Here is a 21,358-nt window from a genome sequence, read left to right on the forward strand (position 1 = left end):
AAGACGCTTGCTCATAGAAAAGAAGCAAACAAAAGACAGGATTAGAGCCATTGCTCATGTTATTGTCAGGAGATGCCGGGTTTGTGAAGACATGACCCGTACTACTTTTATCTCAGCAGTGATGATCTATGTGAAGCAAACCATGAATGAGTTAGAGCAGCTTGAAAGGGATTTGGATCCCAGACCCGCGGCGAGGCCGAACGACGCCCCGCGGATACCTAAGTTTGAAGCACTAGAATATGCATAGTCCGTGTCTGTGAGTGTCTACCATTTTGAGTCAGTCTTTTGTACGTCCGTTATCTTTCTGGATTGAGTGTGTTTGCAAGCTTAGAGTTTTTGTTTGCTTTCAGATTGCGTTTGTTAGTTTCTTTCCAAAACAAAAGATGTCGAGTTTGTAAGAGTCTGTTTATTAATGAAAGTTGAGCATTTTATTTCCACCCTTATTTTTACATTTATCTTCATGAACTACGCTTGGTTTGATTCGTGCGAGGTCACGATACGTAGACAATCTCCATAAGATTCGACCATAACCGAAAAGAAAACAAAAAGAATGAAAAGGAAAATATAAGGAAAACCAAGAAAAATAGAAAGAAAGAAAAGAGCGAAAAAACAAGAGAGAGAAAAGAAAAAGCACAAGAGAGGGATAAGGCGAGGAGAAGAAAAATGAAACAAGGAATGAAATGCCGGGATGACGCATGCAATCGGGCAAACGCATAATAGAAAGGAATAACTGTATAAGTGCATTCATGCCAACGTGTGGTTGTTAAATCTGTTAAGACCTAATCGCTAACAAAGTGGTTGTCTAAATGTGTGATACCAGGCAGGTGGTTAATTGATTGGAAATTCTGGCAACTCATCCCTATAACACCCGGTCGAAAGATCAAGTAAAAATGACAGGGCAGGATTCGAAAATCAGCATCGTAGACCCTTCGAATGAGGTTGAGGTAACAGATGTGGGTGCTATGAAAGAAGAGATGAGGAAATTAAAAGCACAAATGGCTGAAATGCATAAGGCATGGTCGCAGGGACACCCAACACCACTATATCCTGCCAACCCATCTTACATCCCACCCTTGGCTCAAGCTCAGGAGCCTACCACTTCCCACATATCTTCAGCTTTCCCTTATCAGGCCCAGGGTTATGGTACCACGTCATACGCTCCCCTAGCTCCACCCTCCAAACAAAACCCTCCACCACCCATGGTTCCCGTCTTTGTGGCACCTCCCCCAGCTCCACTACATAGATCATCCAGTGAGCCGCTATTCCAAGCTCACGACACCCAATATTACCCTCCCGAACCCACTTTCAAAGCGCCTGAGCCATATACCTCCTCTCCCCATTTTGAAATCCCGGGAGAAGTTGAGAAACCGGTTAAGAATGCAGAACAAGAGGAGGTGATTCGTAAAGTCAAAAGCCTGGAGCAATCCTTCAGGAACATGCATGGTTTAGGAAACCAAGTTAGTGTCGCATACAAAGATTTGTGCCCTTTTCCTGATGTACAGTTGCCTGCGGGGTTTAAAATGCCGAAGTTTGACTTATATGAGGGGCACGGTGACCCAGTAGCCCATCTGCGTGGTTTCTGTAGCAAAATGAGAGGGGCCGGGGGAAAAGATGAGTTGTTGATAGCATATTTCGGGCAAATCTTGAGCGGGTCAGTACTAGAATGGTACACGAGGCAAGACCTCGACCGATGGTATACATGGGATGATTTGGCCCAGGCATTTATTGGCCATTTCCAATATAACCTCGAGATAGTCCCTGATCGTCTGTCATTGTTGAAACTAGAAAAGAAGACTGGGGAAAGCTTTAGAGAGTTTGGTTTCCGTTGGAGGGAACAAGCTGCAAGGGTTGATCCTCCCATGCGGGAGAGTGAGATGGTAGATTACTTCTTGCAAATATTGGAACCTACCTATTTTGGTCATCTAGTGACATCTGTCGGGAAGTCGTTTAATGAAGTGGTAAAGATGGGAGCCATGATTGAAGAAGGATTGAAATCTAACAAGATCTTGAGCTACTCGGTGTTGAAAGCAACCACCCAGGCCATCCAAAGCGGTACTGGTGGTGTGCTAGGGAAGAAGAAGAAAGAAGAAGTTGCTACAGTTGAAGCTAATATTTGGTCCAGGCACAATAATCGTCCACTCTACTACAACCAACCCAGACCCCACCACCCAAACTATCAATATACCCCATATGGTCCACCACAACACTATTATCCACCACCAGAACCACAATTTTCTATTCACCATGCCCAGACCTACACTCAACCCCCAGTGCACTCGTAATGGCGTACACCAAGTCCCCAAAATACACAGCCACACCCACAAAACACCTATCCACCTCCCAGGGCTAACAGACCAGGAACCAGCTTCCGCCCAAACCAAGCTTTTAGAAATGAGAAGGCCCCAAATAGAAAAACATTTACTCCGCTGGGAGAATCTTACACTTCTCTCTTCCACAGATTGAAACAGTTAGGGATGCTTACCCCAGTTGAATCCAAAGCACCAAATCCTCTTCCCAGAAACCTGGACCACTTTGTTAGCTGCGAGTATTGCTCAGGGATGCCGGGGCATGATACTGAAAAATGTTGGAAGTTGAAAAACGCAATCCAAGAGCTCATTGATAATCGCCGTATTGAGGTACAGGCTCCAGAGGCCCCGAACATCAATCAAAATCCGTTACCAGCGCATTATGAGGCCAACATGATCGAACTGATACATAAGGGGGCAGAGCCTAAGAAACCTTCGCAGGTGGTTATGGTGATTCGTTCTACGGAAACCAAAGAAAAGACAGTAAGTGCAAGGCCAGTGGTTCAGTTAAAAACAATAAAAGACAAGCCAGTGCTAGTAATGGGAGAGGGACCATTTGCGGCCGAGAAAAAGCAGGAGCCAGTCAAGATAGTGGTACCAAGGTCAGTATCCGCGCCCGTGGTGGTTGTGAAGGGAGCCTATGTAGAACCGGTTGTCATAAAACCGGTAGTCCAGTTACCCATGGTTGATAGCAAAGCCGTACCCTGGAAATATGACAAGGTAGTGGTGACATACAAAGGAAAGGAAATTGAGGAAGAAAGTTGTGAAGCACATGGACTGACCCGGTCGGGACGTTGTTTCGCCCCCGAAGAGTTGAGAAAAGCTAAAGGCGCAAAAGACAATCCAGTGCCAGTTAAAAAAGCTGTAACAGAAGAAGAGGCAGAAGAGTTTCTGAAAAAGATGAAAGGACAAGATTATTCCATTATTGAGCAACTGAGAAAAACACCGGCCCAAATCTCATTGTTGTCATTATTAATTCACTCTGATGAGCATTGCCGAGCTTTAATGAAGATATTGAATGAGGCTCATGTGCCTGACAAAATTTCAGTAAAGCATTTAGAGACAATTGCCAACAAGATCTTTGAAGTGAACATGATAGCATTTTCTGATGATGAATTTCCTATGGAAGGCACAGAACACAACAAGGCTCTCTATTTGACGGTCAAAAGTGAAGGTTCAATGGTTACTCGGGCACTAATCGATAACGGGTCGAGCACTAATATTTGCACGTTATCCACATTGAACAAGTTAAAGATTGATGAGGATAGAATCCGCAAAAATAGCATTTGTGTTCTAGGGTTTGATGGAGGGGGAACAAACACGGTAGGGGATATTGTACTCGAATTGACTATTTGCCCAGTCGAGTTCACGATGGAATTTCAGGTGTTGGATGCTGCAGTATCCTATAATCTTTTATTGGGTCGACCGTGGATTCATGCGGCAAAAGTCGTGCCCTCCACACTGCACCAAATGATCAAATTCGAGTGGGACAGACAAGAAATTATGTTACATGGGGAAGATCACACATGCGCCATGAATGATGCCATTGTACCCTTTATAGAGACTGAAGATGATAAGGGGACATGGGTGTATCAGATCCTAGACACGGTTCCGGTGAGCAGGGTGCCTGAGGGTAAAAGCATGCCATGTCCTAGGGTGTCAGCTACGACCGTCATGGTAGTGTCAGAAATGTTGAATAACGGGTTCGTGCCCGGGAAGGGTTTGGGGGTTGAACTGCAGGGCATTACTCAACCTGTGTCTTTGCCCAAAAATCTGGACACCTTCGGGTTAGGGTTCAAACCAACAGCGGCAGATGTCAGAAAGGCCCGTAAATTGAAGAAGAAAGCTTGGATGCTCCCTAAACTAATTCCTCGATTGTCCAGGTCCTTCGTCAGACAGAGTATTAAGAAATAGTCATTGGCAAAGATGTCAGGTTCGTTAATTGAGGCGGATGGGAATTTGGATAAGGTGTTTGAGAAAGTATTTGCTGAAGTAAACATAGTTGAGGCCGGAGAAGGGTCAAGCAGAGCAGACATACAGTACATCGGACCACGTGCTAACATCAACAATTAGGAAGCTACTCCTCTTCCAGTTCGGAGGGAGTCGTGGTAGTGGGTTTTGTTTTCCTTTTTGTCACCTGGATTATTCCAGGGTTTGTAATCCAGTTGTTATGTTTCGTCCATTTGGATGAGTTAAAACCTTGTTGTCTTTACGTTTAATGAAATGCAATTTTCTTCGTCCCTAATTCTCTTTCTATTTTCTTTTCTTTTCTTTGTACAGTTCTTTTTATGCTGATATCAATGACATGACATGCATGAGGAATCTTCGGCCCAGATTTAAAAGCCAATCTAGTTCAGAAGTAATAATACAAGAGATCGAGTGTGATGATAGGGTGGATTGTAATAATGATGAAGCTTATGAGGAAATTAGTAAAGAATTAAGTCACTTTGAAGAAAAACCCAAACCTAACCTAAATGACACAGAAACAGTTAATCTAGGGGACCAAGACAATGTACGGGAAACTAAAATAAGTGTTCATTTGGAGCCACAACTCAAGGAGGAGATAATTAAAGTATTGCATGAGTACAAAGACGTTTTTGCATGGTCATATGATGATATGCCGGGTCTAAGCACCGATTTGGTGGTTCATGTTACAACCCATATCCACATGTGTTAGTTCATGCTATATATTAGTTAACATAAATCCAAGAAGGAATTATCTTTGAGATAATAAGAAGTCAATCCTATTGGTCTTAAGTGATACAAGAGTGTATAAGGGTGATTAACCAGTATTAGAAGTTAAACGAATCAAGGATGTTGTAACTCGTATTTTCAGGTAATCTAGCGGTGCTTAATACACTCAAGAGGTCATTTATTAAGGTATTTTAATCATATAATATCCGTATCATAAGTCTTGAAGTCAAACGAGTTATGAAACAAAAGTCGACAAAAGTTGTCGCAACTTAGGTTCATAATTTTACTTAAATATTAGGTCAAATGTTTCTAATCTTTTCTCATAATTTACAAGGAATTACGGGGTGCTCTACCCACAAAATTAAAGATCTATGAGTCTGGTTTCCAACGCATTAAACCGTTCATCGATACGATCTCGGAGTAGAGAGATATTCGCGTTTTCGCAAGACTGCGCCAAGCACCTCTCTATGGGGCCCACTAAGTCGGTTTAAGATATTTGGACCTATATAGGATGACTACAACCCGTTTTAAGTCATTTATTTTCACTATTTTCAGACCTTAGAACCCTAGGAACATCCTCTCAAGGTTCTCTCAAGATTCAAGACCCAAAAAGGGGCAAACAACACAAATCAAGTGTCGGGAATTCCGTGGCGCTAGTAAGTCTCTTGTTCTTCTTGTTGTTGCTCATTTTTGTGTCGTTCCAGCCCGTGTGGGAGGTTGTTTTAAAGGGTTTATGTTCTGTAAATACTCCCTCATGTTCTTAATATCAATCCTAGGTGATTTCAAGCCTTCTAAAGTGATTCTAGTGCCGAAAAACACTAATTGATCGCTAGTTTCGTATTTTTTTGTTGTGTGGCAGCATTGGAGGGATATTTCATGGAAATTTAAGGTCAAATTGGAGTTGTTCTTTCTGTATAAAGGTAAGTAACCTCTTACTCTATATGTATTTAAGATTATCCAAGTTGCGGCTAAGCCATTGAAGCTAGAACTTGTGAGATATATATCGAAAGGTTTGGTAGTAATGTTATTGTTTTGTGGACTGTTTTGCGTTGTTGTTGGGCTGCGTATTTTACTACTATCTTGTGGAGTTTTGGAGGAGGAAGGGTGTGGGTAAACACCATATATATGTAGGGTTATGGGCTGATAGTTATTCGTAACATTTCCAGATTGTTTGACACGACTATGGTGGTCGTCGTATGTATGGAGTGATTAGGCTGTGTGTGGACTATATTGGGAGGCTCAATATGTTTATTATTGATGTTGTTTGGGATGTTTGGTGACTATTTTGAATGGTGTGAGGTCATATATATAGGGGAGGTACTGTCCGTTTCATCGTAAAATAGGTTGTGGTCGATACATAATAGTTATGACGCTTAAATGATAACGATAGTATCGTTTCTCTTATTGTAGACTAAGGAGTTTTGACAATTGCATAGCTTGAGATTGGGGAAGTATATACAAGGTATGTGAGGCTATCCCTTTCCTTCTTTTGCACGACTCCGATTGCACATAATGTAATGAACGATCTTCCAAGATACTCTACTCTTAGAAGCTAGCAGTACTTACATTGTTTTCCCTCTTATGGAACGATTGATGTTAATGTTGCTTCTCTTAGTCTTATGTTATCAATGTTGTTAGTACTTTCTGATTCTTATAAGGTTCATAGTGAAGAGTTAGTCCTAATAACGTGTACAGAGGATACCGACCTTACGTCACTCCGAAAGGTTTAGAATGTGATTCGATGAGTCGAGCATGCATTATATATATGCATCTATTTTACTCTACCGAGCCACGCTATAGTTGGCCGGGTACGGCACTTATTGTGCAACCACTGATCAGTTGGGTTTTACCGAGCTCCACGTGTCCGGGTACGATTCTACCGAGCCTATTATGGCCGGGTACGATATGATGATGATGATGCCCACAGAGGCGAATGCTTTAAAGGTTTATGTATTTATACATATGTATCATGCATTTCATGTAAGTAGCCCTCAGAGGTACTAAGATGTTGCAGGTGGTATATTCTTTATCCTTGCTTACATTACTGATCGTATTTATGGTTCCTTGCCTTACATACTCAGTACTTTATTCGTACTGACATCCTTTTATTTGTGGACACTGCATGTCGTGCTGCAGGTCCTGATAGACAGACAGGTGCAGCTCCCCCACCACAGTAGACTGTCCAGTTCAGCGGTGATTGGCGAGATCCCTTCTCCGGACTTGCCTTGGTCTTGGTATGCAATTTTTGTTATAGACATTATGGGTATGTCGGGGCCCTGTTCCGGCTATGTTGCAACACTTATGTTCTTTTAGAGGCTCATAGACAAGTGTCGGCTCATGTATAGTTTGGTATGCCTTGTCGGCTAGTTTTTGTTGTATAGTCTTTCATAGTAGCGTGGTAGCTCATACCTTATATGTAGTTTCTTGATTGTCTGGTCATCCCCTGCTATGTATGTTCATGCCGTCATATTTTATTGCTGGTTGTCCATGATCTAGGTCTACCATTTATATTGATCTCTTTAGCCTTAAAAGATAATAATGAAGGTTAGATGAAATGTACGTTGGTGCTCGGCAAGTGTGGTCGGGTGCTAGTCATGGCCCTTCAGTTTGGGTCGTGACAAACTTGGTATCAGAGCAAGTCTGTCCTAGGGGTTGTCTATGAGCCGTGTCTAGTAGAGTCTTGATTATGGATGTGTAGCGCGCCACATTTATAATCAGGAGGCTACATGACATCTAGGGTTGTTACCTTTTTCCTGAATCTAGATCGTGCGTAGAGTTGAGTCGTAAGTGTTTGTCTCTAATATTCACCTTGTTTTTTTCAGTGATGCCTTCGACTAGGAAGCAAACGATTAGTAGACGGCTTGATACAGCAGCGGGAGAGGGTACCAGTCAGGTGCCCCTAGTCAGATCAGGACAAAGTGAGGCTCAAAGTGAGATGCCCTCTCATACCTCATCTACTCCATCTCCTCCAGAGGATATTAGAAGGCACCCAACGCCTCCAGTTCCTCCGTCTGGCACTCCAGACCAGGATATGCAGAGTGCTTTGCAGTTATTGACTAGCTTGGTAGCTGCTCAGGCTCAGAGGCAGAATACAGGTGCTGCTGAGAAACCAGTTAGTACAAGAGTTCGTGATTTTATTAATTTAGACCCTCCAGTGTTTACCGGATCAGACCCCAAGGAGGACCCACAGACTTTTATTGACCAGGTTCATCGTACACTTCGGGTTATGCATGTTAGTGATACAGAGGCAGTGGAGTTGGCTTCTTATCGGCTACGGGATTTAACAGTTCTCTGGTATGATAGTTGGGAGAGATCTAGGGGTCCGAACCCTCCTCCAGCTGTGTGGAAGGAATTTTCTGAGGCCTTTCTTCGTCACTACTTGCCAGTTGAGATACGACGAGCTAGAGCTGATAAGTTCTTGAACCTTAGACAAGGTAATATGAGTGTGCGAGAGTACAGTATGCAGTTTGATTCTTTGGCAAGGTATGCTCCCCATATGGTGGCCGAGATGAGTGATAGGGTGCATATGTTTGTGAATGGGTTAGGACCACATCTAATAAATGAGTGTACGACAGCCTCCTTGGTGGAGGGCATGGATATTTCCCGTATTCAAGCTTATGCCCAGACCCTAGAGGATCGTAAGCGCCAGCAGAGGGCAGTTAGGGAGCAGGATAGAGGCCAGCATAAGAGGGCGAGATTTGCAGGGTATTCTGATGACTTCAGAGGCCGCATCAGGCCACAGTTTTCGAGGAGTTCGGCGCCACCTGTAGCTAGTGCTCCTCCACAGTTTCAGAGGCCTCGATATGATCGATCCTATTCTGGTCCAGGTCAGAGTTCGCGGGCATCTGGCTCGCAACATCCCAGGGATACTAGTCAGATGAGACCCCCAACACCACATTGTGATCAGTGCGGCAAGGCCCACTTTGGACTGTGTCGTCGAGGTTCTGATGCATGCTATTCGTGCGGGCAGCCTGGCCATATGATGCGGGATTGTCCTAATAGAGGAGGTGATGGTATGGCTCAGCCGACTGGATCTGTGTCTAGTTCTTCCTCATTAGTTCGACCTCCAGCACGGGGTTTTCAGCAGTTGACATGTCGTGGTAGGGGTAGAGGTGCAGTGCCGAGTTCGAGTGGTGCCCAAAATCGAACCTATGCTCTAGTAGGTCGACAGGATCTCGAGTCGTCTCCAGATGTTGTTACAGGTATTATATCTGTATTTTCTTATGATGTATATGCGCTGATTGATCCGAGATCTACATTATCATATATTACACCCTTTGTGGCTAATAAGTTTGGCATTGAACCTGAATTGATAAGTAAACCCCTCGCGGTATCTACTCCGATAGGAGATTCTGTGATTGCTAGAAGGGTATATAGAGGTTGCACTGTGATGATTTGTAGTCGTCAAACCTCGGCAAATTTATTTGAGTTAGAAATGGTTGATTTTGATGTGATAATGGGAATGGACTGGTTGGCCTCATGCTATGCAAATGTTGACTGTCGTACGAAGATGGTTAAGTTCCAATTTCCGGGTGAACCCGTCATTGAATGGAAAGGGAACATTGCTACACCGAAAGGTAGGTTTATTTCCTATCTTAAGGCAAGGAAAATGATCTCAAAAGGTTACATTTATCATCTCGTTCGCGTTAGGGATGCGGAGGCGAAACCGCCTACTTTACAATCAATCCCTGTGGTTAACGAATTCCCAGATGTTTTCCCAGATGAACTCCCGGGCCTTCCTCCTGAAAGGGAGATTGAGTTTAGCATTGATGTGTTGCCTGACACTCAACCGATCTCTATTCCTCCATACAGAATGGCCCCGGCAGAGTTGCGAGAGTTGAAGGTGCAGTTGAAGGACTTGCTGGATAAGGGCTTCATTAGGCCTAGCACTTCACCTTGGGGTGCACCAGTCCTATTCGTGCGGAAGAAAGACGGGTCGTTACGGATGTGTATCGACTATCGACAGTTGAATAAGTTTACTATAAAGAACAAGTATCCACTTCCAAGAATTGATGACCTGTTTGACCAACTCCAGGGTGCCAAGTATTTCTCTAAGATTGATTTACGTTCAGGGTATCATCAGGTGAGGGTTAGGGAGAAGGATATTCCAAAGACGACATTCCGGACAAGATATGGGCACTTTGAGTTCTTGGTGATGTCGTTCGGGCTAACAAATGCCCCAGCAGCTTTTATGGATCTCATGAATACTATATTCAGGCCCTATCTTGATGTGTTCGTGATTGTATTCATTGATGACATTCTAGTGTATTCTCGTTCGGAGGTGGAACATGCGGGCCACTTGCGGATAGTATTACAGACGCTTCAGGATCGTAAGTTATATGCTAAGCTCTCCAAATGTGAATTCTGGCTGAACTCAGTAGCATTCCTTGGCCATGTGATATCTGATGAGGGTATTAGTGTCGACACTCAGAAGATCGATGCAGTAAAGAATTGGCCGAGACCTACAACACCATCAGAAGTCCGCAGCTTCCTAGGGCTAGCAGGATATTATAGGCGATTTGTAGAAGGATTTTCCTCTATATCATCACCATTGACTAAGTTAACACAAAAAGCTACCAAATTCCAGTGGTCTGACACTTGTGAACGTAGTTTTCAGGAGTTGAAGAATCGATTGACATCTGCACCAGTGCTCACTCTTCCTGAAGGAACAGAAGGTTATGTGGTATATTGTGATGCCTCAGGTATAGGTTTGGGGTGCGTATTGATGCAGCATGGGAATGTGATTGCTTATGCATCAAGACAATTGAAGAAGCATGAAAAGAATTATCCAACCCATGATTTGGAATTGGCTGCAGTAATATATGCTTTGAAGATATGGCGGCACTACTTATACGGCGTCCATGTTGACATCTACACAGATCACAAGAGTTTACAATACATCTTCAAGCAGAAAGAGTTGAATTTGAGGCAGCGTAGGTGGCTTGAATTATTGAAAGACTACGACGTCGAGATATTGTATCACCCCGGTAAAGCCAATGTTGTGGCAGACGCTCTCAGCCGTAAATCAATGGGAAGCTTAGTACATATTGAGGCAGGTAGATGGGGGTTGATTAAAGAGCTTCATCAGCTAGCCAATATGAGAATCAGATTGTTAGACTCTGATGACGGAGGTGTTACTGTACAGAATACATCAGAATCATCTTTGGTAGCCGAGGTAAAAGCACGACAATATGAAGATCCTATCTTAGTACGATTAAGAGAAAGCATTCAACAGTGTAAAAGTATGGCTTTTAGGATCGGAAAAGATGGGGCACTGAGATACCAGAGCCGATTGTGTGTGCCTAATGTGGCAGGGTTGCGAGAGAAGATTATGAATGAGATTCATCAATCCCGATATTCCATCCATCCCGGCTCGACAAAGATGTATCATGATGTCAAGGAGCAGTATTGGTGGGATAATATGAAGAAGTCTATTGCTGAATTTGTAGCCCAGTGTCCCAATTGTCAACAAGTAAAGATAGAACAACAGAAACCCGGTGGATTGCTTCAAAATATAGAGATTCCGACCTGGAAGTGGGAGGTGATTAATATGGACTTCATTATTGGATTACCTCGCTCTTATCATAAGTTTGACTCCATCTGGGTGATAATTGATCGACTTACAAAATGTGCCCATTTTCTGCCAGTGAAGACAACTTACGCGGCTGAAGATTATGCAAAGTTGTATATCAAGGAGATTGTTAGGCTTCATGGTGTGCCCATATCTATTATATCAGACCGAGGAGCTCAATTTACGGCTAACTTTTGGAGGTCTTTCCAGAAGGGTTTAGGCACACAAGTAAATCTCAGCACTGCATTTCATCCGCAGACTGACGGACAGGCTGAACGTACCATTCAGACACTGGAAGATATGCTACGAGCATGTGTTCTAGATTTTAAGGGGAATTGGGATGATCATCTTCCACTTATAGAATTTGCCTATAACAATAGCTATCATTCCAGTATTAAAATGGCCCCATACGAGGCACTATAGGGGAGGAGATGTAGATCACCAGTTGGATGGTTCGAAGTCGGTGAAACAGAATTATATGGGCCAGATTTGATTCACCAAGCTATTGAGAAGGTGAAAGTGATACCGGAGCGATTGAGGACGGCACAAAGCAGGCAAAAATCTTATTCTGATGTCCGACGTCGTGATCTAGAGTTTGAGGTTGGTGATTGGGTTTTCCTGAAGATCTCACCAATGAAGGGTATTATGCGTTTTGGGAAGAAAGGTAAGCTGAGTCCAAGGTATATCGGGCCGTATAAAATTCTTCGATGGATTGGACAGGTTGCTTATGAGTTAGAATTGCCATCCGAATTGGAATTTGTCCACCCGGTATTCCATGTATCTATGTTGAGAAAATGTATTGGAGACCCTTCTCGAGTCGTCCCTATCAAAGATGTACATGTTACAGAGGACCTATCATATGAAGAAGTGCCAGTGGCGATATTAGATCGGCAAGTCCGCAAGCTGAGAACAAAAGATGTAGCTTCCGTCAAAGTATTGTGGAGGAACAAAAATATGGAAGAAATGACATGGGAAGCAGAAAAGGAGATGAAGTCAAAATACCCTTACTTATTCCAGAATGAAGATAACAAGGATGCTGGTGGAAGACAGGATACATTGGAAGAAGAAACGGCTCTATGAGGTAAGCAATAATTTGAGAATACTCATCCTTAATACAAAATGGTGATATGTAGATAATGTAAATACGCATAATGCTTTGTGTAGACTTGTGAAACCATATGTTGGGCTTAATTACTTGCAAGTTTTGCTAGTGACCATTTTATAGGGGAAAATTGATCGGAAAATTCCATTGGAATCCACGATGATTTAAACTCCCCATAAACCCTTACATTCGAGGACGAATGTTCCTAAGGGGGGGAGGGTGTTACAACCCATATCCACATGTGTTAGTTCATGCTATATATTAGTTAACATAAATCCAAGAAGGAATTATCTTTGAGATGATAAGAAGTCAATCCTATTGGTCTTAAGTGATACAAGAGTGTATAAGGGTGATTAACCAGTATTAGAAGTTAAACGAATCAAGGATGTTGTAACTCGTATTTTCAGGTAATCTAGCGGTGCTTAATACACTCAAGAGGTCATTTATTAAGGTATTTTAATCATATAATATCCGTATCATAAGTCTTGAAGTCAAACGAGTTATGAAACAAAAGTCGACAAAAGTTGTCGCAACTTAGGTTCATAATTTTACTTAAACATTAGGTCAAATGTTTCTAATCTTTTCTCATAATTTACAAGGAATTACGGGGTGATCTACCCACAAAATTAAATATCTATGAGTCTAGTTTCCAACGCATTAAACCGTTCATCGATACGATCTCGGAGTAGAGAGATATTCGCGTTTTCGCGAGACTGCGCCAAGCACCTCTCTATGGGGCCCACTAAGTCGGTTTAAGATATTTGGACCTATATAGGATGACTACAACCCGTTTTAAGTCATTTATTTTCACTATTTTCAGACCTTAGAACCCTAGGAACATCCTCTCAAGGTTCTCTCAAGATTCAAGACCCAAAAAGGGGCAAACAACACAAATCAAGTGTCGGGAATTCCGTGGCGCTAGTAAGTCTCTTGTTCTTCTTGTTGTTGCTCATTTTTGTGTCGTTCCAGCCCGTGTGGGAGGTTGTTTTAAAGGGTTTATGTTCTGTAAATACTCCCTCATGTTCTTAATATCAATCCTAGGTGATTTCAAGCCTTCTAAAGTGATTCTAGTGCCGAAAAACACTAATTGATCGCTAGTTTCGTTTTTTTTGTTGTGTGGCAGCATTGGAGGGATATTTCATGGAAATTTAAGGTCAAATTGGAGTTGTTCTTTCTGTATAAAGGTAAGGAAACTCTTACTCTATATGTATTTAAGATTATCCAAGTTGCGGCTAAGCCATTGAAGCTAGAACTTGTGAGATATATATCGAAAGGTTTGGTAGTAATGTTATTGTTTTGTGGATTGTTTTGCGTTGTTGTTGGGCTGCGTATTTTACTACTATATTGTGGAGTTTTGGAGGAGGAAGGGTGTGGGGAAACACCATATATATGTAGGGTTATGGGCTGATAGTTATTCGTAACATTTCCAGATTGTTTGACACGACTATGGTGGTCGTCGTATGTATGGAGTGATTAGGCTGTGTGTGGACTATATTGGGAGGCTCAATATGTTTATTATTGATGTTGTTTGGGCTGTTTGGTGACTATTTTGAATGGTGTGAGGTCATATATATAAGGGAGGTGCTGTCCGTTTCATCGTAAAATAGGTTGTGGTCGATACATAATAGTTATGACGCTTAAATGATAACGATAGTATCGTTTCTCTTATTGTAGACTAAGGAGTTTTGACAATTGCATAGCTTGAGATTGGGGAAGTATATACAAGGTATGTGAGGCTATCCCTTTCCTTCTTTTGCACGACTCCGATTGCACATAATGTAATGAACGATCTTCCAAGATACTCTACTCTTAGAAGCTAGCAGTACTTACATTGTTTTCCCTCTTATGGAACGATTGATGTTAATGTTGCTTCTCTTAGTCTTATGTTATCAATGTTGTTAGTACTTCCTGATTCTTATAAGGTTCATAGTGAAGAGTTAGTCCTAATAACGTGTACAGAGGATACCGACCTTACGTCACTCCGAAAGGTTTAGAATGTGATTCCATGAGTCGAGCATGCATTATATATATGTATCTATTTTACTCTACCAAGCCACGCTATAGTTGGCCGGGTACGGCACCTATTGTGCAACCACTGATCAGTTGGGTTTTACCGAGCTCCACGTGGCCGGGTACGATTCTACCGAGCCTATTATGGCCGGGTACGATATGATGATGATGATGCCCACAGAGGCGAATGCTTTAAAGGTTTATGTATTTATACATATGTATCATGCATTTCATGTAAGTAGCCCTCAGAGGTACTAAGATGTTACAGGTGGTATATTCTTTATCCTTGCTTACATTACTGATCGTATTTATGGTTCCTTGCCTTACATACTCAGTACTTTATTCGTACTAACGTCCTTTTATTTGTGGACGCTGCATGTCGTGCTGCAGGTCCTGATAGACAGATAGGTGCAGCTCCCCCACCACAGTAGACTGTCCAGTTCAGTGGTGATTGGCGAGATCCCTTCTCCGGACTTGCCTTGGTCTTGGTATGCAATTTTTGTTATAGACATTATGGGTATGTCGGGGCCCTGTTCCGGCTATGTTGCAACACTTATGTTCTTTTAGAGGCTCATAGACAAGTGTCGGCTCATGTATAGTTTGGTATGCCTTGTCGGCTAGTTTTTGTTGTATAGTCTTTCATAGTAGCGTGGTAGCTCATACCTTATATGTAGTTTCTTGATTGTCTGGTCATCCCCTGCTATGTATGTTCATGCCGTCATATTTTATTGCTGGTTGTCCATGATCTAGGTCTACCATTTATATTGATCTCTTTAGCCTTAAAAGATAATAATGAAGGTTAGATGAAATGTACGTTGGTGCTCGGCAAGTGTGGTCGGGTGCTAGTCATGGACCTTCAGTTTGGGTCGTGACAGTTCATAAATTGCCCACTAATCCAGCACTCCTCCCTGTCAAGCAGAAGTTGAGAAAGTTCAAAACAGACATAAGTGTGAAGATCAAAGAAGAGATCACCAAGCAGTTTGAGGCAAGGGTCATTCAGGTTACACGGTACCCCACTTGGTTAGCCAATGTCGTGCCTGTGCCAAAGAAAGATGGCAAGACCAGGGTGTGCGTCGATTATCGAGACCTTAACAAGGCAAGCCCAAAAGATAATTTCCCACTGCCCAACATCCATATACTGATCGATAATTGTGCCAAACATGATATTGGCTCTTTTGTGGATTGTTATGCGGGTTATCATCAGATTCTAATGGACAAGGAAGATGCAGAAAAGACGGCATTCATCACGCCGTGGGGAACGTATTGTTATCGGGTCATGCCGTTTGGTTTGAAAAATGCTGGGGCAACTTATATGAGGGCCATGACAACTATCTTCCATGATATGATACATAAAGAAATCGAGGTATACGTGGATGATGTGATCGTGAAGTCTAGACAGCAATCCGACCATGTCAGAGATTTGAGAAAATTCTTTCAAAGGCTTTGCAGGTACAATCTTAAGCTCAATCCTGCGAAATGTGCTTTCGGAGTGCCATCTGGGAAGTTGTTGGGATTTATAGTTAGCCGGAGGGGTATTGAATTAGACCCGTCAAAGATCAAAGCTATTCAGGAGTTGCCACCTCCAAGAAACAAAACCGAGGTGATGAGTTTGTTGGGAAGACTGAACTATATCAGCAGGTTCATTGCTCAGCTCACGGCAACGTGTGAACCAATTTTCAAATTGTTAAAGAAAGATGTCGCGGTCAAATGGACTGATGAATGCCAGGAGGATTTTGATAAGATAAAGGGGTATTTGTCAAACCCACCCGTGTTGGTCCCACCAGAACCAGAGAGGCCTTTGATTCTATATCTGACAGTTGTGGATAGTTCATTCGGCTATGTACTGGGGCAACATGATGTTACAGGCAGAAAGGAGCAGGCTATCTACTATCTCAGTAAGAAGTTCACATCTTACGAGGTCAAGTATACTCGTCTGGAAAGGACATGTTGTGCCCTAACTTGGGTGGCACAGAAATTGAAACATTACTTGTCATCTTACACCACTTACCTTATATCTCGCTTGGACCCGTTGAAGTATATTTTTCAGAAACCCATGCCCACAAGAAGGCTTGCAAAGTGGCAGATCTTACTTACAGAGTTCGACATTGTCTATGTGACACGGACTGCCATGAAAGCACAGGCATTAGCCGATCACTTGGCTGAGAACCCCGTTGATGAAGATTATGAGCCTTTGAAAACTTATTTCCCTGATGAAGAGGTAATGCACATTGAAGAATTAGAACAAGCTGAGAAGTCGGGATGGAAACTTTTCTTTGATGGGGCCGCCAATATGAAAGGCATAGGAATAGGTGCGGTACTTATTTCGGAAACAGGTCAGCATTACCCCGTTACAGCTCGACTTCGTTTCTACTGTACAAACAACATGGCAGAATATGAGGCGTGTATATTGGGATTGAGATTAGCTGTGGATATGGGTGTACGGGAAGTCTTGGTCATGGGTGACTCGGACTTACTGGTACACCAGATTCAAGGGGAATGGGAAACACGGGACTTGAAGCTTATACCGTATCGGCAGTGTCTGCATGAGCTTTGCCAGTGTTTTCAGGTCATAGAATTCAGACACATTCCAAGGATTCATAATGAGGTTGCTGACGCTTTGGCTACTTTGGCGTCAATGTTGCACCATCCAGATAAGGCCTATGTTGATCCGTTGCAGATTCAAGTCCGTGATCAGCATGCTTACTGTAATGTGATAGAAGAGGAAATTGATGGAGAGCCGTGGTTCCATGATATCAAAGAGTACATCAAAGCGGGAGTATATCCAACGCAGGCCACCGGTGATCAGAAAAGAACAATTCGACGGTTGGCAAGTGGGTTTTTCCTTAGTGGAGGAGTACTGTACAAAAGAACACCAGAGCTCGGTTTGTTGAGATGTATAGATGCACGGCAGGCCACAACTATCATGACTGAGGTGCATTCCGGAGTTTGTGGACTGCATATGAGTGGGTATGTTCTAGCAAAGAAGATTCTCCGAGCAGGTTATTATTGGCTCACGATGGAGCGAGATTGTATCAGTTTTGTGCGTAAGTGTCATCAATGCCAAATACATGGAGATTTGATTCATGCTCCACCATCAGAATTACATACGATGTCCGCGCCATGGCCTTTTGTTGCATGGGGCATGGATGTTATTGGGCCAATTGATCCAGCAGCATCAAATGGGCACAGGTTTATCTTGGTAGCTATAGATTATTTTACCAAATGGGTGGAAGCGAAGACATTCAAGTCTGTGACCAAGAAGGCTGTAGTTGACTTCGTGCATGCAAATATCATCTGTCGGTTTGGGATCCCAAAGGTAATCATCACAGATAATGGGGATAATCTTAATAGCCATTTGATGAAGGAGACATGTGAGCAGTTTAAGATTGCTCACATGCACTCTACTCCGTACCGTCCCAAGGCAAATGGTGCGGTTGAAGCGGCCAATAAGAACACAAAGAAAATACTCCGGAAGATGGTTGAAGGATCTAGACAATGGCACGAGAAATTGCCTTTTGCATTGTTAGGATATTGCACCACCGTGCGTACCTCGGTAGGGGAGACTCCTTACTCATTGGTATACGGTACCGAGGCAGTAATACCCGCAGAAGTGGAAATCCCATCTCTGCGAATCATTGCAGAGGCTGAGATCGATGATGATGAATGGGTGAAAAGCCGTCTTGAGCAGTTGAGTTTGATCGATGAGAAAAGATTGGCATCAGTGTGTCATGGCCAACTGTACCAACGAAGAATGGCAAGAGCATACAACAAAAAAGTACGTCCAAGGAAATTTGAAGTCGGGCAATCAGTACTGAGGCGGATCTTACCTCATTGGGCTGAGGCAAAAGGAAAATTTGCCCCAAACTAGCAGGGACCATTTGTAGTAACCAGAGTGTTGTCTAACGGAGCGTTGTATTTGACAGATATGGAAGGAGAATGTGTAGAAATGGCCATCAATTCCGATGCGGTCAAGAGATATTATGTATGATTTCTTTAATTTCTGAATGTATCTGTTCGTATTTGGCATATCTTAAAGATTGAAATGATGAAGGCATTTTGTTCTGCTATCCAAACACTCTTATCCCTTGTTATCCCCTTCGAGCCTTACTTATTTTTCATACACCTCTTTCGGAATCAGCGGCACTATAAGAGAACACATGTGACGAACATAAAGAAAAGAAGGAAAGAAAAGAAAAGAAAAAAAAAAGAAAAGAAAAAGAAAAAGAAAAGAAGAAAAAGAAAAGAAAGAAAAGTGAAAAAAAGGAAAGAAGAGAAACATAACAACGTAGTCTCTATGAAGTGAACTACGTTTGACTTGATCCCGAAAGGGTACGTAGGCAGCCTTACTCCGAGGTTCAGTCATACCAAATAGAAATCCAAAAATCCCCAAGCAAGAAACTGGGGCAGAAGTGGTGATTGTTATGAAAGTTGGATTCCGAAAGTTGTAATTTGAACCCATTTGAATTGTTTTGAGCCTTTTATACCTTTCTTTCTAACTCAATCCAAAAGCCTACATTATGGACCAAAGAAAGACCTTATGATCAGTTTTGAGAAATGCCAAGATGAACAGGTAGGAATAACCCACGACAGGGGCAACACTCTGGTTCGAGCAAGAAGAACAAAAATAAATGAGAGAGTCTTATGGGTGAAAACCCTCACGGGCACCGTAAGGCGACGGGAGCTAAGAGAAAAATAAATGAGAGAGTCTTGTTGGTGAAAACCTTTACGGGCACCTCAAGGCAAAGGTGAGATAAGAAATGGAAAACTGAGAAAGGTCTGTTGATAGAAACCGTTTCGCGGTACCACAGGGAAACAAGGTTAAGGTCTGGATAAATCAAACAAGTGATGGAAGTTCTGGGCAATGAGGTACGACAATTGAGAGTTTGTTTGGTTGGACAGATTGGGCTGATTAATCCAAAATGCATGTCATGACCATTGGTACTAGTTGTCTCGCTCAGATAAGTTTCTTTTCCTTCTCTTTTCAAACAGTCATCTAGTTTTGGATTCTTCTTATCCTTAACTCAAGAATCATTGCATTTCATTTTATTTTTAGGGTTTTATCTAGCTGAGATGTTTCAGTGCCAGTTTTGTTCAATGCAAGCAGAAAGGACTTCAAAGTTCACTACCAGCTTCTAGAATTGTAAAGCACAACGTGGTCAGAGCATGTCAAAAACAACTTGATGTCAAGTGGAATACAGGGAATTAACGGAAGTTTCATCGGTGAAATGATTGGGGAATGTCGTGGGAAAGGCGGAAGCTCAAACAAAAAGGTCAGAAAAATGAAATAACAGCAGGGGTGTAAAACATTTAGGTCGCCAGAGGTTGGGAAAATTAAAAGTTGGTCAGAAAGTCAAGCGGTTCAGGGTCAGTGCGTGGAAATTAGTCAACACAAAGCAAGGCAGTGGAAGGATTTTTCAGCAAGAATGCCATCAACTAACCACCGTTTTAAACTGACGAAATTTTCTTTGATTGAGCAGGGGGAGAAAATTTAGTTGTTGAAGAGGAATTCTCCAGGAGGGAAAAACAAACACTAATCAGGATAAATGCAAGTTGTCAGGAGTCCGCCTGGAGAACAGAGACGTACTTTTCAAGTTTGACGTCAGGAGTCCGCCTGAAGAACGGAGACATACAGTTTAAATTTTAAAGTCAGGAGTCCTCCTGGAGAATAGAGACATTCAATTTCAAATTTAGCAATCAGGAGTCCGCCTGGAGAACAGAGATGTACTTTTCAAGTTTGACATCAGGAGTCCGCCTGAAGAACGGAGACATACAACTTAAATTTTAAAAGTCAGGAGTCCGCCTGGAGAACAGAGACGTACTTTTCAAGTTTGACGTCAGGAGTCCGCCTGAAGAACGGAGACATACAGTTTAAATTTTAAAAGTCAGGAGTCCGCCTGGAGAATAGAGACATTCAATTTCAAATTTAGCAATCAGGAGTCCGCCTGGAGAACAGAGACGTACTTTTCAAGTTTGACGTCAGGAGTCCGCCTGAAGAACGGAGACATACAGCTTAAATTTTAAAAGTCAGAAGTACGCCTGGAGAATAGAGACATTCAATTTCAAATTTAGCAGTCAGGAGTCCGCCTGGAGAACAGAGACGTACTTTTCAAGTTTGACGTCAGGAGTCCGCCTGAAGAACGGAGACATACAGTTTAAATTTTAAAGTCAGGAGTCCGCCTGGAGAATAGAGACATTCAATTTCAAATTTAACAATCAGGAGTCCGCCTGGAGAACAGAGGCATACATTTCAGTCTTTACATTTCAAGAGTTGAAGTTGGGAGCCCGCCTATAGAACAGAGGCATACATTTCAGTCTTTTCATTTCAAGTGTTGAAGTTGGGAGCCCGCCCATAGAACAGAGGCATACATTTCAGTCTTTTCATTTCAAGTGTTGAAGTTGGGAGCCCGCCCATAGAACAGAGGCATACATTTCAGTCTTTTCATTTCAAGTGTTGAAGTTGGGAGCCCGCCCATAGAACAGAGGCATACATTTCAGTCTTTTCATTTTAAGTGTTGAAGTTGGGAGCCCGCCCATAGAACAGAGGCATACATTTCAGTCTTTTCATTTCAAGTGTTGAAGTTGGGAGCCCGCCCATAGAACAGAGGCATACATTTCAGTCTTTTCATTTCAAGTGTTGAAGTTGGGAGCCCGCCCATATAACAGAGGAATACATTC

Source organism: Nicotiana tabacum, chromosome 7, assembly GCF_000715075.1.
Source record: "Nicotiana tabacum cultivar K326 chromosome 7, ASM71507v2, whole genome shotgun sequence".
Taxonomy (NCBI): Eukaryota; Viridiplantae; Streptophyta; class Magnoliopsida; order Solanales; family Solanaceae; genus Nicotiana; species Nicotiana tabacum.